The 16719-nt window shown below is 52.2% G+C and overlaps 1 protein-coding gene across 2 annotated transcripts in view; it reads left to right on the plus strand.

The window, feature by feature from the left end:
• Window positions 1-1224: 1224 nt before the first annotated feature.
• Window positions 1225-16719, plus strand: part of TNS3 (tensin 3) — a 236494-nt gene continuing 220999 nt past the window's right edge. For both annotated transcript variants that reach the window (XM_082399615.1, XM_082399616.1), the window contains exon 1: window positions 1225-1342. The gene's annotated coding sequence lies outside the window, so the exon portion shown is untranslated. The remainder of the gene's footprint in view (window positions 1343-16719) is intronic.

Below are 16719 nucleotides of genomic sequence, written 5' to 3' on the forward strand. Positions count from 1 at the left end.
TGTTCAAATCCTTCTGAAGAGGCGGTGAACAGTGAGAGTAGAATCTGAGCAGACCTGGCCTGGGTCCTCAGGGGTGCAAACAAGGGGTCTGTTGCGTCTCCTCCCTGGACACACTTGCTTTGGATTCAGGGCCACAAGGTTTTTGATGGCTGGCTACTTTTAAAGAAGTCCATTCAGAGATGATTTTCTTGCTCAGTCTCTCCACTGGTCCTGACAAGCCATGTTTTTCCTGCTCTGTGCTCGGACAGGACGGGCAGGGCTGCACCTGAAGAGCCAGGGTAGGTTTGGATGTTGCATACCTGAATCAGGGACAGTTCCTGGTAACTGCACTCCAAGATGTGCCCACTTTTCCAGGTGGGATTCTAAGAACACCTGGTCCGGGTGACAGATACAATCTATGTCTCTTCTGCAGGAAGTAGGGTGGAGTGCCTTCCCGGAGACGTCTTCCTTGTGTAAGGGGCTTTGTGCGTTCACAAGATAAAGTGTTGATGAAACTGTTCTTTTGTACAGGAGGAAGAGCACTTCTAATTCTGCAGAAGGGCCTACGTTTTACAAGGGGATCTTCAACAGCATGCTGTCCCCTTCCCAGTTTTCACCAATGGGGAAACCGAGGCTTTGGGACTGAGTGAGGGGCATCTGTGTCTTGGGGATGTTGGCATCTATCTGCCTTTCCTCCTCTGAGTATCCCTCTGTCTGGGACCTTCTTTCTTGTCCACTCCTGGCCTGCCGAAATCTTGCTCATTTCCAGAAGACGTGACTTCTAAAGTCTTTCCCGACCCTCTCCCTCCGTTGGCCGGACTTTCCAGGGCTTCCAAAGCGTCTTGGGTTTCCTCTGTTACGGCCCTGCTGCTTTATGTGTGCACTACCCCCAGTAGACTGTAAGTTACAGGCGGGCAGCGAGGTTTCGCTTTCTTAGAGCACAATAATTACAGCACCGAATGAATGAATGAATGAACGAATGAATGAACGAACGAACGAACCAGTTGTGCAGGAACCAGGACTTTGCCTGCCTATTCGGGACCCGCCAGCCCGTGAACACTTTGAGTCTGGGCTGCTCAACGGGTCTAATAATCCTCAATCCCACCTGGCCAACGCAGAGAGGTCGCAGGGCCGCACGGGGCCCCGGGCGCGCCTGGAGCGCGCTGCTTTGTTAGGGCGACGAGGCCAGGTGACCGGCCGGCCCGGGCGTGGCGGCGGCGATTGCCCGCGCCGCCTCGAGGGGGCCCTGCGGCGGGCGCGGCCGCGAGCCAGGAGGACGGGCCCGCCCGCGCGCTGCTCGGGCTGCTCGGCGCCCTGCCTGCTGCGGCCATCGCCCCACGGGACCGCGCCGCCGCTCGCGCAGGTACTGGAGGGGGACACGCGCCGCCAACCTCTTTGTCTCGGGCGGGCGGGCGCCGGCGTCTGCTCCTGGGGGGCGGGCAGGGGGCTCGGGGCGCGCAGGGGAACGGAGCTCCGGGCGCGCGGGGACCTGAGCTGGGGGCGAGAGTTCGGCCGGGGTCCGGGAACGCGGGAGCGGGGCTCAGGGACAGAGTCGGGTGAACGCGGCGGGGGGCGCGGGCGGGCTCGGCCGGGGTCCCGGACGTGGTCTGGGCACGGGGGCGCGGGGACGCGGCTGGGGCGCGCGGACGCAGCCGGGGAGCGGGCCGGCTGGGTCAGGGGCCCTCGGCGCCGGGGCGCCCTGGACGGCGGGCGCGGGCCGGAGCGGCACTGTCGCGGCGGCGCCCGGGTGGACTTCGCTCTCCAGGATGGGTCCCGAGACTCCGGGGCGGAGAGCCGAGTTGGAGCTGCAATGGGAAGGCTCAGGACCCTTCTCCCGCTCTTTGCAAGCGGGCTTTCCGGTGCGTCTCTCTTTCCCTTTCCCTGTGTTGGGCGGGAAGCAGGGGGTCCCTTGGCGCTTCCTTCCTGACTTCTGAAGGAGCGGGAACCGGGCGGGGGCGTGCGGGGCCGGGGCCACCTGCGGCACGTGCCTGCTGCCACGCCGGCGCTGTCGCTGACAGGCAGGAAGAGGGAGGGTCCGGGGCTCGGTGGGCGCCGCCGGGGTCTGATAAGCGAGATGGGGTCGTTTGCTTGAAGTGATTTGAAAATCTGTGTGGCGGGAAGGGGCCGAAGAGCTCCCTTGAATTCTTGAGACAGCGCTGGCGGGTGCCCCCCATTCTCCAGTGTGGTTAAAAAAATAAAAGCCCATGGGGTGTGTGGCCTGCAGAGACCGCTGTTGAGGGAGGTCACTGCCCACTTAGAAGTCCCCCAGACCCTGAGGGTGTCCCTGTCCTTCACACACTTTGATCTTCTGGCACAGTTTTCCCCCATTTTCACTCTTTTGTAATGTGAATGCGTGTTCATGGAGGACTCTTTAAATACACTGAAGATCATGGAGCACTCTTTAAATATTCTGAAAACGTGACTGAAAATTATCATTGCATCGATATGGCAAAGCCCTTCAGAACTAACCGTCTTGGCATTTTGGTATATGCGGTCTGTGCATATTATTCTTTTTGAAGTGCTTTAGTTCTTTGCCTTTTGAGAGAGATTTGTGTGTCCTTGTGATTCTCTCCTCTTTAGGGCCTGGGAGGTTATATTTGCAAATCAATCAACAAGTATTAAGAAAGGCATTTCTGTGCAGAGGCCCGGAGGGGCCAGGGAGTCGCTGCAGCTGGAGGGTGGAGTGGGCAAGGCCAGTCCGCGGAGAACGAGGGGACCTCTGTGCACAGGGAGCTGACTGTGGGAACTGGCAGGAGGCCAGGCTCCTGACCTCAAAGACAAAGTAACAGCAATCTTACTTAGTAATTTTACAAAGTAATAGTGACCCCAGAGACGAAGTAATAGCATGGTCGTAGCAAATGCTTATGGAGTGTTTGCTTGTGCTAAATGCTTTGCATGCATTTATTGCATTCACCCAAATAACAACCCTTGGAGGGAGCTGGGATTCGCGTTCCATTTTACAGATGCGCAAACTGAGAGGCAAAGAAAGGCTAAGTATCTTGTCCAAGTTGTTGCCCAACGTGGTGGTGCAGCCCAGGATTCGGCCAGGACAGTGAGGTTCCAGGGCCCTGAAGTTGCTGCGGCTTGTCTGTCAAGTGGATGCATGTCCTGGCCGCAAATTCCTCAGCTGAGGTGCCAAAGTTAGCAGCAGCAGCAGATGAATTATTTCTTTACAAACCAAGGAGAAGATAGAAAAAGTAGTAGCCTCAGGGAACTGGTGCTCCTGGATGCAAATTGACTTGGCTTTTACAAAAGTGTAGCTTTGGCACCTACGGGTTTTCAATGGAGCTATTTGCAAACGTGACCCTGGGAGCTAAAGGTCACCAGGTCAAAGTGTGTTCCTGGGCTGCAGGAGATATTAACTGATGGGATTAAAAATGGCCTGGGAATAAGGCAGAAAGGCAAGAAAAGAGAGGGGAAAGGCCAAGAGGGGACGATTTCTGACCCACCATGTGGCAATGGCAGCTTGTACACAAGGCCCATTTTACAGGTGAGTACATTTATTAAAGTGCAAAACAGTTGGGGACTAGATCAAACCCAGCCCTCTGGCTCTCGGTAAGTGCACTGCCTGGGGACTAGATCAAACCCAGCCCTCTGGCTCTCGGTACGTGCACTGCTCCTCCTCTAGGGTCAACCTGGCAAAAACTACCACCACGCTAGGAGAAAGCCTTCTGTACCCAAACCAAACCCTGCTCCACCCCCGACCCCTGCCCCCAGACTCCTATGGGGGCGAGGTGCCGGCTGTTCCCGCTAGAGAAATAGCCGGCCTCCAGCAGGCAGAAAGTTACTGTTGTGTCCCAGCCACCCCGTGCGTCCACAGCTCCCTGAGTAGAGAGGCTTCCTTACAGTGGCCCTGCTTTCTCTTGGAGAGGCCCCTGTCTCGTGGCTGCGTTTGAAGGGTCTTCTGGTACACCAGGCGGTGGGTTGGGATGGGGTCCCGGAGGTACACAGACCCTGAACCCTAGGCTCTTTCCTGTACGACCCGGTAAGCATGGGGGTCATCAGTGACCTAGAGCCGGCCCTGTCCCCCTGCAGTCCTCTGCAGTTATCTCTGTTGATCCAGAATAAGGGGTCTGGCCAGTTGCTTAGTTAAATAGGCATTCTGTTAACTCAGAGCCGCTACGTGTTCCTGGCTGTTAGCAAGAGCGTTCGGAATCATCACTGTCTTCATTATTGTCCGGGTTCTGGGCTCTACTCTGGCTCCTGAAAGCGTTACTTCTTTGAATCCTCACAGTCAAGCAGAGGCGGGTGCGAGAGGGTGTTGTGTGGCCTGATCTTCCCAGGGATGTCCACGTGGAATGATATTTAAACCCCAGCTGTCCGACAGCGAGGGTGTATTCTTCCGTGCTGCCTCACTGATTTTAAAACACCTAGACATTAAAAATTGCCTCAGTCAGAATGCTGCTGAATGGGAGTTAACCGTCTCTTAGGGTTCAGAAGATGTTTTGAATCTTCCAGTGTGTTGAGTCCCTAGAAAAGGCGGATTTGCTGCTCTGTAGTTGTGAGAGAGCTCAGCGTGGGAACACTTACTTCCTTGATGTCTGTCCTTTTCCCGTAAAAGCAGAAAACTAGAATCTCCAGGTTTCTGGAGCTGCCTATTGCACTTTGCATATCAGGAATGAGTTTGGCGAACCGCACCCCTCCCCCTGCCACCCGCCCCGCATCATTTTTGCCTGCCTGCCAGAGCCACGAGCCAGGCCCTCTTGCAGGGACATCTCTCTCTCCCGCTCTGTGTGCACTCGGGGTCCCCACTGCACGCCTGGCCCTGGTGCAGGCCGGCCGGGTGTCTCCTGCGTGCTGTCCCAGACCCCCGCTGGGGACTGTCTCTGCTGGATAGGAGGGAGGAGGCCAGTGAAGGTGAGGATGACCGCCACCTGGGGCCACTGTTAGGACCCATCAGAATGCCCTACTGTGTCACTGAGGGGAGGATAGTCATCATGAGGACCCCTAGACATTTAAAAAGAGCTATGTTAATTTTTTTAAAAAGAAGGCAATGATCTGGTATTAATATGTTTGGTCCCAAATGGGCTAAATTAATGAAAAATTGATGTTTAAGGCGTCTGTGTCCGTGATCAGGAAAATTCCCTCTGGTGGAGCATTTCCTGATCGTGCCAAGGAGGTGCTCCCCAGGGCCACCAACTCCGGGAGAAGAGGTTTCCTCACGTTCCGTGCCCCCCCCCCCCCAATTCCCCTACGCCCGCCCACCTGCCTGGGCTGGAAGCCCTGGGAGCCCTTGGCAAGTATCTCCCCTGCTCCCAGCCTAGTAACCTTGCAAGATCAATGCCTTCTTTTGATGGTGTGGTTACCCATGTGCGATGGCGTGCTTGCTATCTGTGATCAGAGAGATTGTCACCCAACGTTGCAAGGTAACATTTTTGTCTCTGTTTTCCGGAATGGACACCGAGACGCAGCGAGCTTAAGTCATTTGCCTGTGTCATGGGGCTGGTTGGAACCCAGGTCTGTCTGGGGACAGAGCCTGTGCCTGGCCCTCATCCACAGAAGGTGAGTGCCCCCTTGGTCACAGGGGCCTGAGCCTGTGCATGGAGGGGGTGGTGCGGCGCTGGGCGGGGTCCCAGAGTGGACCCCAGGTCCCTCCGCGATGCTGGGACTTCTTCCCAAGGCCAGGGGTCTCTATGGTCCCCTGCCCGCGTCACCCCTCCTCGAGGGCCTGGCGAAGGCTCCGAAAGCTCTCGAGTGCCCGCCGTCCGTAGCTGGCCAGGGTTCCAGCCGCAGCTGCTTCCTCGGACGTGGAGCCTTTGCCCCTCGTCCTCCTTCCTCAGCTCTGACTATGGCACGTGGCCAGCTGCCTGCCTTCCTCTTCCTCTTCTCCCTGGGGGAGCTGATAGCACTCGGGACGCCCTGTGCGGGCACGGCTCTATTTCTAAGACGGAGGAGACGTGGGAGGGAATCCTCATTCCAGCTTCCCGAGTGGCAGCCTGTTGGTGCCAGTCTGCGCCCGTGCGCTGGGGGACCCCCCCCCCAAGGTGGGAAGGGTGTCACCTCCTTTCATCGTGTCTTAGGGGGCGGCAGCCACAGGGTATGACCTGGAACCTCTTGAGCGTAGGTTTTCCGAAGCTGGTGATGAACAACGAACCCTGAGGTTTTAAAGACACACGAATGAGTTAGGTGCCCCAGTGGAAGAAGGCCAAGGCTCTGGAGAAGGGGCAGAGACAGAGGCAGTGCGTGCGGTGAGGCCTGCCTGACTCTTCTTCCCAGGGAGAGGCGGCTGTGCCCCGGAAACTCGGGAGCCGGTCGTTTCACACTGGGGGATTCGGGAAGCCGCTCCTCTCATTACCCGGGACCACAGCTGCTCTGTGTTGCATCTCACTCATGGCGGAGCCTCCCAGGGCGCGGGGGAGCAGCCTACAGCTGGCCGTGCGAATCGCGCCGGGGCCAGGCTGGGCCATTAGCGGGGGCGTCTGCGTTCTGTACACATTCCTCCCCGACGGGCTGCGGGAACAAAAGGGCCCCATTGACTCGGTCCTGGCGTTCTCCTCCACTCGCAATCCATCACCTTTTTCAGAGGTTTCCTGAGTGCTCACCCCTCACCACTGGTGATTTTGGATGCACATCAAAGGCAGCGTGCTGGGAGGAAAGAGCTGGGCTCTGGCGGCCGTAGGTCTGGGGTAGAAGGCGCCCTTTGTCCCGTGACTGCCCTCTCTGTTCCCCACCTGCAGCCCGAGGACATCGCCGCCCTCAGCGTGACTCGCACCGGCGCTCCTCCTGGGCGCTGTTTTGTCTGACTGCCGGGGTCACGCCCGTGGCCCTGGATGTCCGTCCTGCTTGCCAGCTCCTGGGCCGCTGCTTACTCTGGTCCTGCCGAATTTTCACCGCCCCAGGGGCTCCTGCTGAAACATCACTTCCCCATTCTTGGAGGCCCTGTCTGGTCCCCCTGGGGGCAAGCCTTTGTGATAACAGGAGGACGCCGTGGGGACTCAGGAGTTTGCCCGTGATCTTGGACAGGTGTGTTTCCAGTTTCTCTTCTCTGGAAAGACCTGAAGCGCCCAGTGGCTGGGGGTGGAGGAAAGGGGACGCACCTCTGCTCGCGTCCACTGGGCTGGCGGCTGAGTGAGGCAGGCCCGGCTCTCAGCTGGCCAGGCACATGTTCTCTCTTGTCCTGCCCTTGGAGGGGAGGGGACATTTGTCATCTGTGTTGCTCAGGGGGTGGGAGAGGATTCGCAGGTGATGGACGTGACTTTGCTTCCTAAATTATTTTTTTATTCTTTTTCTACAAAGTAATTTTTGTGTAATACGTTTGCTGTAGACTTGGAAAAGAGGGAGAAATGTTAAGAATGCAGGAAAAATGTCCTAATATTACCACCCAGGGAGCAATGTTTTCGCCCTCTTGTATGCTGTGTACATTCTGTGCTTTTCAAGTTTACCAACTTGAGATCATATGTATTATTTTAGCATCAATGTGGCAATATAAGCATTTCCCCACTTGTAACTAACTCTGCATACGCACGAGTGTTGGTGACAGTACAGAACCCAGTACGTACGTGATGGCCATGTGTCCTCTGGTCACGTACAGCCTGTGTGCATCCTTGCACGGAGATCGTTGGGCAAGATCCCGGCCAGTCATCTTCTTGGAGGGACTTCTTAGGTGGTTCGAGGTCAAAGAACACAAACTATTTTTGATTGTGGTAAAATACCCATAACATAACTTAACCATTTTCAAGTGTACAGTTCCGTGGCATCAGTACTTTCGTATTGTGAAACCGTCACCCACCATCCATGCACAGAACTCTTTTCATTTTGCAAAACAAACTCCGTCCCCATTAAACACTGACTCCTCATTCCCCCTCCCCCAGCCCCTGTCACCCACCATTCTGCTTTCTGCTTCTATGGATTTGACTGCTCTAGGTCCTTGATGGAAGTGGAATCATAGAATATTTGTTTTTTTTGGGGGGACTGGCTTATTTCACTTAACATAATGTCCTCGAGTTTCATCCATGTTGTAGGATGTGTCCGAATTTCCTTCCTTTTTAAGACTGAATGACATTCCGTTGTACATAAAGACCACCTTTTGTTTATCCATTTGTCCTCCAGTGGACACCTGGGTTGCTTTCACCTTTGGGCTGTTTTGCATAATGCTGCTCTGAGCGTGGGTGTGCAGGTCTATGTTTGGATCTCTGCTGTCACTTCTCTGGGGTGTATACCTAGAAGTGAACACAAGCTTTTTGAAGCCCCTTGAAATGTATGGTTGGATTGCAGTTGAGAAACAGTGTGTGCTTGCAGAATCCTCTTGGTGCTCTCCCAGCGTGCCTGAACTCCCGGCCGGCTTGGCGCACTCTGGGAAAAACCAGGCCTGCAGGAAAAGGAAGAGGGAGACTTCTTACCGAGCTATTTTGACAGATTGTGTAAACTCAGTGATTAATGGAATGAGAAAGCAGGAAGAATGTCTTTCATTAAGAAAAAAAAAAAAAAAAAAAAGAGCCTTTGGGGTTGCTTGGTTTTATTTTCAATTAAAAGGGTCTGATTTTGTTTCTGGAGAATGGCTTTAATTTGGATAAATGGTTCAGTCTGGGACCCGCATGCCAGAACCTATGATGTATGAGTGCAATTATTCCGGGTTTCCTCAGGAACAGCGCAGACCTGGGCCCTGCTCTGGCCTGGCCTTGGTGAAGTGGCGAAGACGCCGGCTGTGCCGTAGAGGGAGGCCGCTCTTCTGATCAGTACCTGGAGCCTGCGGGGCCTGAGGCCCAACCAGGTGGATGCTGGTTAATTTTTACCCTCCAAGAACGTGTTCACAATCTCAAGTCAGGAATGCCAACCGGCAGGCCCTACCCCCGGCACTGGAACACGTTGGACCAGAATTACTGGCATCTTTTCCAGTGTGGGCATTTGCAGAATTGGTCAGGCTTGGAGGATTCAAAGGCGGGGGGACATCCTTACATTGTCCCCTATTTATGGAGGCTCCCTGGCCCAGGCAGGGTTCAGGCGCTGGGCGCTGGGCTCTCCGCAGGGTGGTCTGGTGGGGCTTCTTTGGAAGGAGACGCTGGGCTGAAGGATGTGATGGAGTCAATCCTGGGCTCTCTGGGAAGGATCCATCGGGTGGAGGGCCAGTGGGGGCAGAGGCCTCAGGCAGGAACCGCCTGGTGCGTTCCCGGAGGAGGGAAGGGATTGAGGAGGGCCGAGGAAGTAAGAAGACGCCAGCATTCCGCTCCTGAGAGTAGGAACACCGTGTCAAAGCCTTAGCCCTCCACGCTAATGGGGGTGGCAGGCCTGCCGTGAGTCCTGGCCAGCTTGGGGCCTGTGGGAGCTTGGGTGAGGGCGGGAAGCCTACACAGGAGTGTGCACGAGTGCAGCCCACAAAGGAAGGACGGTTTGCCGAACCAGGTGGTTGGAGAATCGTGGCGCCTGGAGATATTGTAGCCCTGAAGATCCTGTGGCCCAGAACGAGAAGCGTGCCCATTGTGGCGGGGTGGGGTTCTGGGACACGTGGGCCTCGGCCTGCAGGAGATAGGAGTGTGCACCCAGCTTTCGGGGGAGTGAGGGACTGAGCCCACCGGACCGCAGGCCGCCCGCCTGCGAGAGCCCGTGTGCTGTTCCTCTGCTTGCGGAAAGGCCGGGCAGCTGTGCGCGGGCCCCTGAGGAAGGGCAGTTCTCAGCATAACAATAGGAAGGGCTTTGGGCTTCTGGCTGGCCAGGCTGATGGAGACTTCGGGTGAGATGGGTGACTGGCGACAGGAGAGTTGATGTGTCTTGCTCTTCACTCCTCCCCACCCCCATGTAAATGGAAACAATCCAAAATACAGGTCATCTGTAAGGGCATAAGGCACTTCCACAGAATCTGTTTCTTGCTAGAGACACCATCACGACTTACGTGATGTCTACGCATTTATAAAAGGTCCCCCCCATCCTCACACTTACAAATACACGACCATCTTCCTCTTCCCGGCTTGGTTTTTGTAACAGTTCAGTGTTAGAAGTGTGGTGTGTGTGTATTTTTATGCTGATGGTTTTCCCACACCTGTATCCCATCCTAAGCGTTTCCCGTGTTTCTGCCTCGACTTCACAGTTATCACAGCGATCGATGATTCTTACAGCCCTTCAGAGTGATGACCGTACCTGCAGCGGCTGGAGGTGAGTGTGGCTCTTGCTGGGTTGGGTCTTCACAAAGGCACCGGGGTCAGGGCCCAGCGCCGCACCCTGTGGCCTGCTGTGTGCTGATGGAATTACGTGCACTGGAGCAGCGGTGCTTCTGACCTTGGCTCTGGGAGCCTTTGTGACCAAGAGTCTTGGCCAGTGTCCAGCTAGGACCTGTCGGGGCTGAACTCAGCTCTGCAACCAATCATGTTCTAGTGGGGTCCAGACAGTCTCAGCTTTCAGGTTTCACTGCCAAGATGAGTTGGATTAACGGGCTGGAGCTGACGAAGACTTCTGGCCAACGGTGATCTTTCTTGTCTGCTCTCCCTTGACCCCTGGTTTACCGCCTTCCTTCCATTTGGCCTCACTGGTTGTTTCTGATGTATTCTGTCTGTTGTCAGACCCGTGCGCTTTCAGGACATCAGCTTCGCCGTGTACCCTGGTGCTGCTGGAAATGACATGGTCCTGCTTGTTTGCTCTGGGGCCGGGGTGCAAAGGGAGTGGGCTCTGCAGTAACCACTGTGGCCTGGGTCCTGCCTCTGCGTGTGACCCTGGGACAGCCGTCTTGCTCTTGAAGTGTTGCTGAACCCCGGGGGTTGGTATCAAGGACCCCGTGGGTTGCTGGGGTAAATGTGATGTGTACACACTAGGCGTCGTTGTCATTACTCTTCTCTCCTCTTTAGTCATTAAGCCTTTCGAGGAGCTGAATCTAGGAGAAGCCTTCCGCCCACTCCCCACCCCGTGCTAGCCCGCCTCCCGGAGATAGAGCTCCTGGGAAGGAGGTGAGGGTGTGGGACCCCCGAGCTCTTCTCAGCCAGGCCCGTGTCCTCTGGGTGGGACCCTGACAGTCACAGGCCCACGCTGCCCTTCCTGACGCCCAGTTAGCGCATCCTTGGTCTTCTGACGTCCTCTGGGATTGGGCTGTGTATATTTTGTTTGTATCTCTCCTCCCTAAAATCTGAGTTCTTCCAAGGGCAAGATCCAAGGCGTCCCATATCTTCGTGTGATAAGGGTTTTGGAAGGAGCCCAGGGATGGCTCCGTGACCTTGGGCAAGGCCTTTGCCCCTGGAGCTTCCCTACTCGAAGGCTTCACCATGGGAGGGGGCAATTCCACATCTAAGTGGAGACATTTGAGAAGCTCGCTCTTTACTAGAAGAGAGGGAGGTGCTTGCATACTTTCCCAGGGTTTCATTACTTTTGTTCAAGGTCACCATTTTCTTCTTCTTGGGCGTTCTGCTTTGCAATGTACCCCATGAACTTTCAGAGGAGGGCAGTTGACGCTTATCTTCCAGACTTGAGAATCTAGCCCACTGTAAATTTCTTGGAAAATAGCCATGTTTCAGATTGTCGTATTATAGAAAGTTGATGGTAAATGTCTGCTAGGAATGCATGAGGGCTCCCTGACAAGAGTTGGGAATACAAAACCGTTACTTTACTGTCTTGGTAGCACAAAAGAATATTCATCTCGGACAGAGTGTGCTGTGGGATGCCTTGAGATCCACAGTGTAAAATGGCAAGAATTATTCCCTTTGTCTTTCTCTCAGAATGGATTCCAGTCTCCATACAGATCCACTAGCGATGTATAATCTCTTGTCCGATATTTAAATGAGAGTTTTGTTCTTATAAAAATGTTGGGCATCCACCAGACTCTTGCTGAGAAAAGAGTCACCTCTCCCACTTATCTGCTTTCTGCTCGGATCATGTTCACAAATTCTTTCTGTGGGACTGAATGCATTTTAAAAAATGGCTACATTTTATTTATTTATTTTTCAATTATTCATTTTTCATTTTTTTGGCTGCGTTGGGTCTTCGTTGCCACGCGTGGGCTTTCTCTAGCTGCGGCGAGCGGGGGCTACTCTTCGTTGTGGTGCGCGGGCTTCTCAATGCGGTGACTTCTCTTGTTGCTGAGCACGGGCTGTAGGCGCGAGGGCTTCAGTAGTTGTGGCACGCAGGTTCGGTAGTTGTGGCTCACGGGCTCTAGAGCGCAGGCTCAGTAGTTGTGGCGCACGGGCTTAGTTGCTCCGTGGCATGTGGGATCTTCCCGGACCAGGGATGAAACCCGTGGCCCCTGCATTGGCAGGTGGATTCTTAACCACTGCACCACTGGGGAAGTCCTAAAAAATGGCTAAATTTTGGAGAGAAGTTTGGATGTGCTGTATGATACCCTTGGTGGCTGGAGGCACACATCTCACGTTCAGATGAGGATGGGAGCGCTGATGGCAAGAGTGTGGCTTTGTTTCCCAGCCACATGCTGGATCTCTTCATCCACTGATCCATCTGTCCTGCCCCAAATGGCCAGCAGGCGCTTCAGGGCCTTAGCCCTGGCTAAACACATGGCCCGGTGGTATATGACCCCCTATCACTTGCCTCCGTCTCCATGATGCTGTTCTGTTCCCAGCCTGATGAATGAGATGTGGTGTGTTGGCAGTTCATAGACCTCAGGCTGGTTGCTGGGAATAAAAGGTACACACACCTGAGGGTGGCAGAGGCGGGCTGACTGACATTAATTATTGACTGTGTGTGAGGCCCTGTCAGAGAGTGACTCCTTTGTTCCTTCCTTTGTTCATTCACTCACTCCCTCACTCTCAGGCAGCTAACATTTATTGAGTGCTGGCTGTGTCCCAGATATGGTTAACCCTCACAAACACTGAAGAAAGGAACACTCAGCAGGGCTTGCTGTGGCTTGACTGCTATCTAAGCTTGCATGTGGCAGAACAGCGTGGAGGTGGGGGGGTCCTGAGGACCATCAGAATGGGGTGTCCTGAGGACCACGGGGCTGGTGGGCATGTTGAGGACCACAGGGCAGGTGGGCGTCTTGAGGACCTCGGGATCAGAGCTGGGGGATCCTTCCATCACAGCTCTCTTCGTATCCATCTCTAGTTACTTCTGATCATCCGATTCTGAATTCTCACTGTCGTTTTGAGATTGAGGGTACATCTGCTAGAGGCTCTCTCTCTTGGGGCCAAGGGGCCCTTTGGCTCCTGTGTGTGAGGCTTTTTTGCCATCGTTCGGGACCCTGAGAACTTAGCATTGGCTGGATCTGTGCTTTAGCATGAAAGGAAAAGGAGACTGCAGAAGTACAGACAAACCCAGTGGATGGTTATTGAACTGAAAAGACTGTTCCTCACCCAACTTCTTTTTTAGAAAATGGTCACATTTTCTGGAGAATAGTATAATGAACACTTGTATACCCTTCACCTAGATTTGCTGGTTGTTTTTTTTTTTTTTGCCATTTTGTCACATTGGCTTTATCTGAAAAGTGAAAAGTTGTGCCCATCATGAACTGCACCGACAAATGCTTTAGCCTGTGTTTCTTGAGAGCAAGGACACTTTCCCACATCTCTCAACCTCAAGACCATGATCCCTCTAAGCAATTTAATTTTGATTTGTGGACACCAGCTAATGTCCGGTCCCTAAAGTGCTTTCCTGCTGTCCTTAATCTGCTCTGACTTGTGGTTTACATGTCACACTGGGTGACTTCGTCTATCTGTGCCCTGAAAGTGGGAGCAGGCTGCCTGCTTTATTTAATATTATTATTATTTTTCATGACTTTTCTTTTTCCTGAAGACATTTTTTTAAATTAAATTTTTTATTTTGAGGTAGTTTTCAGGCGGTTGTAAGAAACAATACAGAGAGATCCTGTGTAACTTGACCCGGTTTTCTCCTATGAACACATCTTGAAAAGCTGTAGGACCATCTCACAACCAGGATGTTGGCATCGATAGAATTAAGGTACAGAATATTCCATCCCCACAAAGATCCCTCACATGCCCTTTAGAGCCGCCTCCACTTCCCGCCCATCCGCACCCAAACTTCACCCCAGCAGTCACTAATCTTCAGGTCGGTAATTTTGTCATTTAAAGAATGTTACATAAATGGAATCATACAGTATGTAGATTTTTGGAATTGGCTTCTTTTAGTCAGCATAATCCTCTGGAGATCCATCCAGGTTGTTGCTGTATTAATAGTTCATTCCATTTCATTGCTGAGTACTGCTCTGTGGTGTGGATGGACCACTGTTTGTTCACTGGTTGAAGGTCATCTCTACTAATTTGTGTCTCCAATCCATGAACATGGTATGTCTCTCCAGTTGTTTAGATCTTTGATTTCATTCACTAGCATTGTGTAGATTTCAACGTATGAGTTTTGTTAGATTTACACTTAAGTATTTACTTTTCTTTGAGTGATTGTAAATGGTACTGTATTTTTCATTCTGGCCTCCATGTGTTCACTGCTAATACATAGAAATATAGTTGCCTTTTGTATGTTTATGTTGTATCCTGTGATCTTGGTAAACTCACTTATTAGTTCTAAGAGTTTTATTTTGTAGATTTCCTGGGATTGTCTATGTTGACAATCATGTCATCCGAAAATAGGGACAGTTTTATTTCTTCCCTTGCATTGACCTTTTGAAGAGACGAGGGCAATTTCCTTGTAGGATATCCCACAGTCTGGATTTGTCTGAGTCTTTTCTTGTCATCACATTCAGGATCATGTAGGTGTGAGGTGAGGTACTCTGCTCACCTCATGTCAAGAGGTGCAATGTCTGTTGTCCCACTCTTGGTCCACCAAGCTTAGTTACCTGGTGAAGGCTCCTAGAGGTCCTTGGTGTCACGTACATCTTCCCCTTTGTCCCTTTGAGACTCTGAGCATCCTGTTTCCTAACCACCTTTCACTCAGTGGTTCAGCATCCAAGGGTGGTCCTTGCCTGAATCAGTAATTATATTGGGATCATGAAATGCTGGACTTTAACCATTTAAGTACTTTGGAAACATTATCTCACAAGTAATCAGACTGTTAATTACCAATCCTCTTACCTGGGTAGAGTAAGAGAATTTTATTTATTGTGTTTATTCTTTAAATGGCCTGTAAATTTGGCAAAAGAAAAATGCTCTTCAGTTTGTCTTCCTCACGTTGTAACGTTGTAACAGTACTCTCAAGTGCTCTCCAGTGGCACCCACCCTAACCTTCCTGGGAACGAGACTGTAGCCGTCATCACAGCCACGCAGCACATACCTACCCAGGGCTCACTTGCCCAGCTCAGCCCACTGTTTGGGTGGCTTTGCTGAGAGTCTGTGTTTGCTGACATTTGTCTAAGTCAGGGCTTCTTAAAGTGAGGTCTCGGGACCAACATCAACATCCCTTGGGGGCTGTTAGAAATGCCAGTTCTGGGCTCCACCACAAACCTCTGTCAAACACTCTGTGCTGGGAATGACAGTTACAGGGCGTTCAGATGCCCACTCAAGTCTGAGAACCATTAGTTAAGTTTATCCATTCTCCAGTATGGAACACTAGCTGTGGAACTCCAGTGACATTGTTCAGTCAGATAGCTTTAAAATTCAGTTTGGCTTTGCCATGATCCACACATATTTTTGTGTCAGACTGTGGCTGGTAGCTGTTCCAAAGCCTCCCAGGGGTCTGTGCCAGGAAGGAGCTGCATTTACTTAGGAGAGCTCCATCCTTTAGCCTCCTGAACCCCCAATTCCTGTTCCTGCCCAAGACTAGAACACCCAGCAGAGTGTGGGATTGGAGAGTGAGGTTCGCATTAACAAGTATAAATTTGGGCATGTTTTCTGCATTCGTTCATATTTAACTTTGTCCCCGACTAACTGGCTTACTGCTTTAATGAGTGATAATCTGTATTTCTGGAGGCCTTTGTTGCCAGCTGTACTGGTTGAGGATAGTTTTATTCTTCATCAAACACATGTAGACTGAACTTCCTTTGTGTGTAAGGCAGTGTGCTCTTCTTACAAAGTGGGACTGGAGTTGCTTCGAGCTCAGGAGTTTAGCCCTGTGCACACAGGAAACTTGATGTAGGAAGGGGGTCGTGTCCATAAGAGCAAAGGAAGGTGCTGTGGGAACTGAGAGGTGACTGAGAGTGAGGCAGCAGAGAGCCTAGTGTTTAGAGCAGGTGTATCCTTCAGGGTTCTCCAGAGAAACAGAACCAACACGAGCTATATATATAGATAGATAGATATCTGTAGGTAGATATCTATATAGATCTATCTATCTGGATAAATGTATGAATTTGTGGGGGGCTGGTGTGTTTGAGGTTTGCAGGGCAGGCTGGAAATTCCCACAGGTCTTGATGTTACAATTTTGAGTTGAAAACAATCTGGAGCAGAATTCCTCCCTCTGTCTCCTCCCTCTAGTCTTTTCCCTTAAGGCTTTCAACTGATTGCGCGAGGCCCACCCAATTATGGAGGAAAAATCTGCTTTACTTGATGTCTACTGATTTCAGTGTGAATCGTATCTGAAAAATACCTTGACAGCTACATCTAGACAGACATCGGGTGCCATAACCTAGCTATGAGGACACATAAAATTCAGCACTACAGAGGGGAATCTGGACTACATATAGTCAGATTCAAGTAGCAGAATTGCTGTGTATTATCTTGGGAACCCTGGACAGTTTACTTTTTTCTGAGCCTCTGAGGTTAAGGGCTCTTTAGGTCGTCCAATGGCTGTTTACTGATTTATATAAGTAGAATAACCAGAGGTAATGTGGACATCAGGCTTGGTTTGATCAAGCAACTCAACCATGTCACTGCCCATAAACTCTTCTCTGCCTTTTTAGTTGTCACTTTCTTTTCCTAGTGGGCCTCCTGTGACTACGAGATGGCAGCCAATTGCCCGTTGCCTACGTCCAGA

Source organism: Balaenoptera borealis (genome assembly GCF_965194805.1).
Source record: "Balaenoptera borealis genome assembly, chromosome: 7".
NCBI lineage: Eukaryota > Metazoa > Chordata > Mammalia > Artiodactyla > Balaenopteridae > Balaenoptera > Balaenoptera borealis.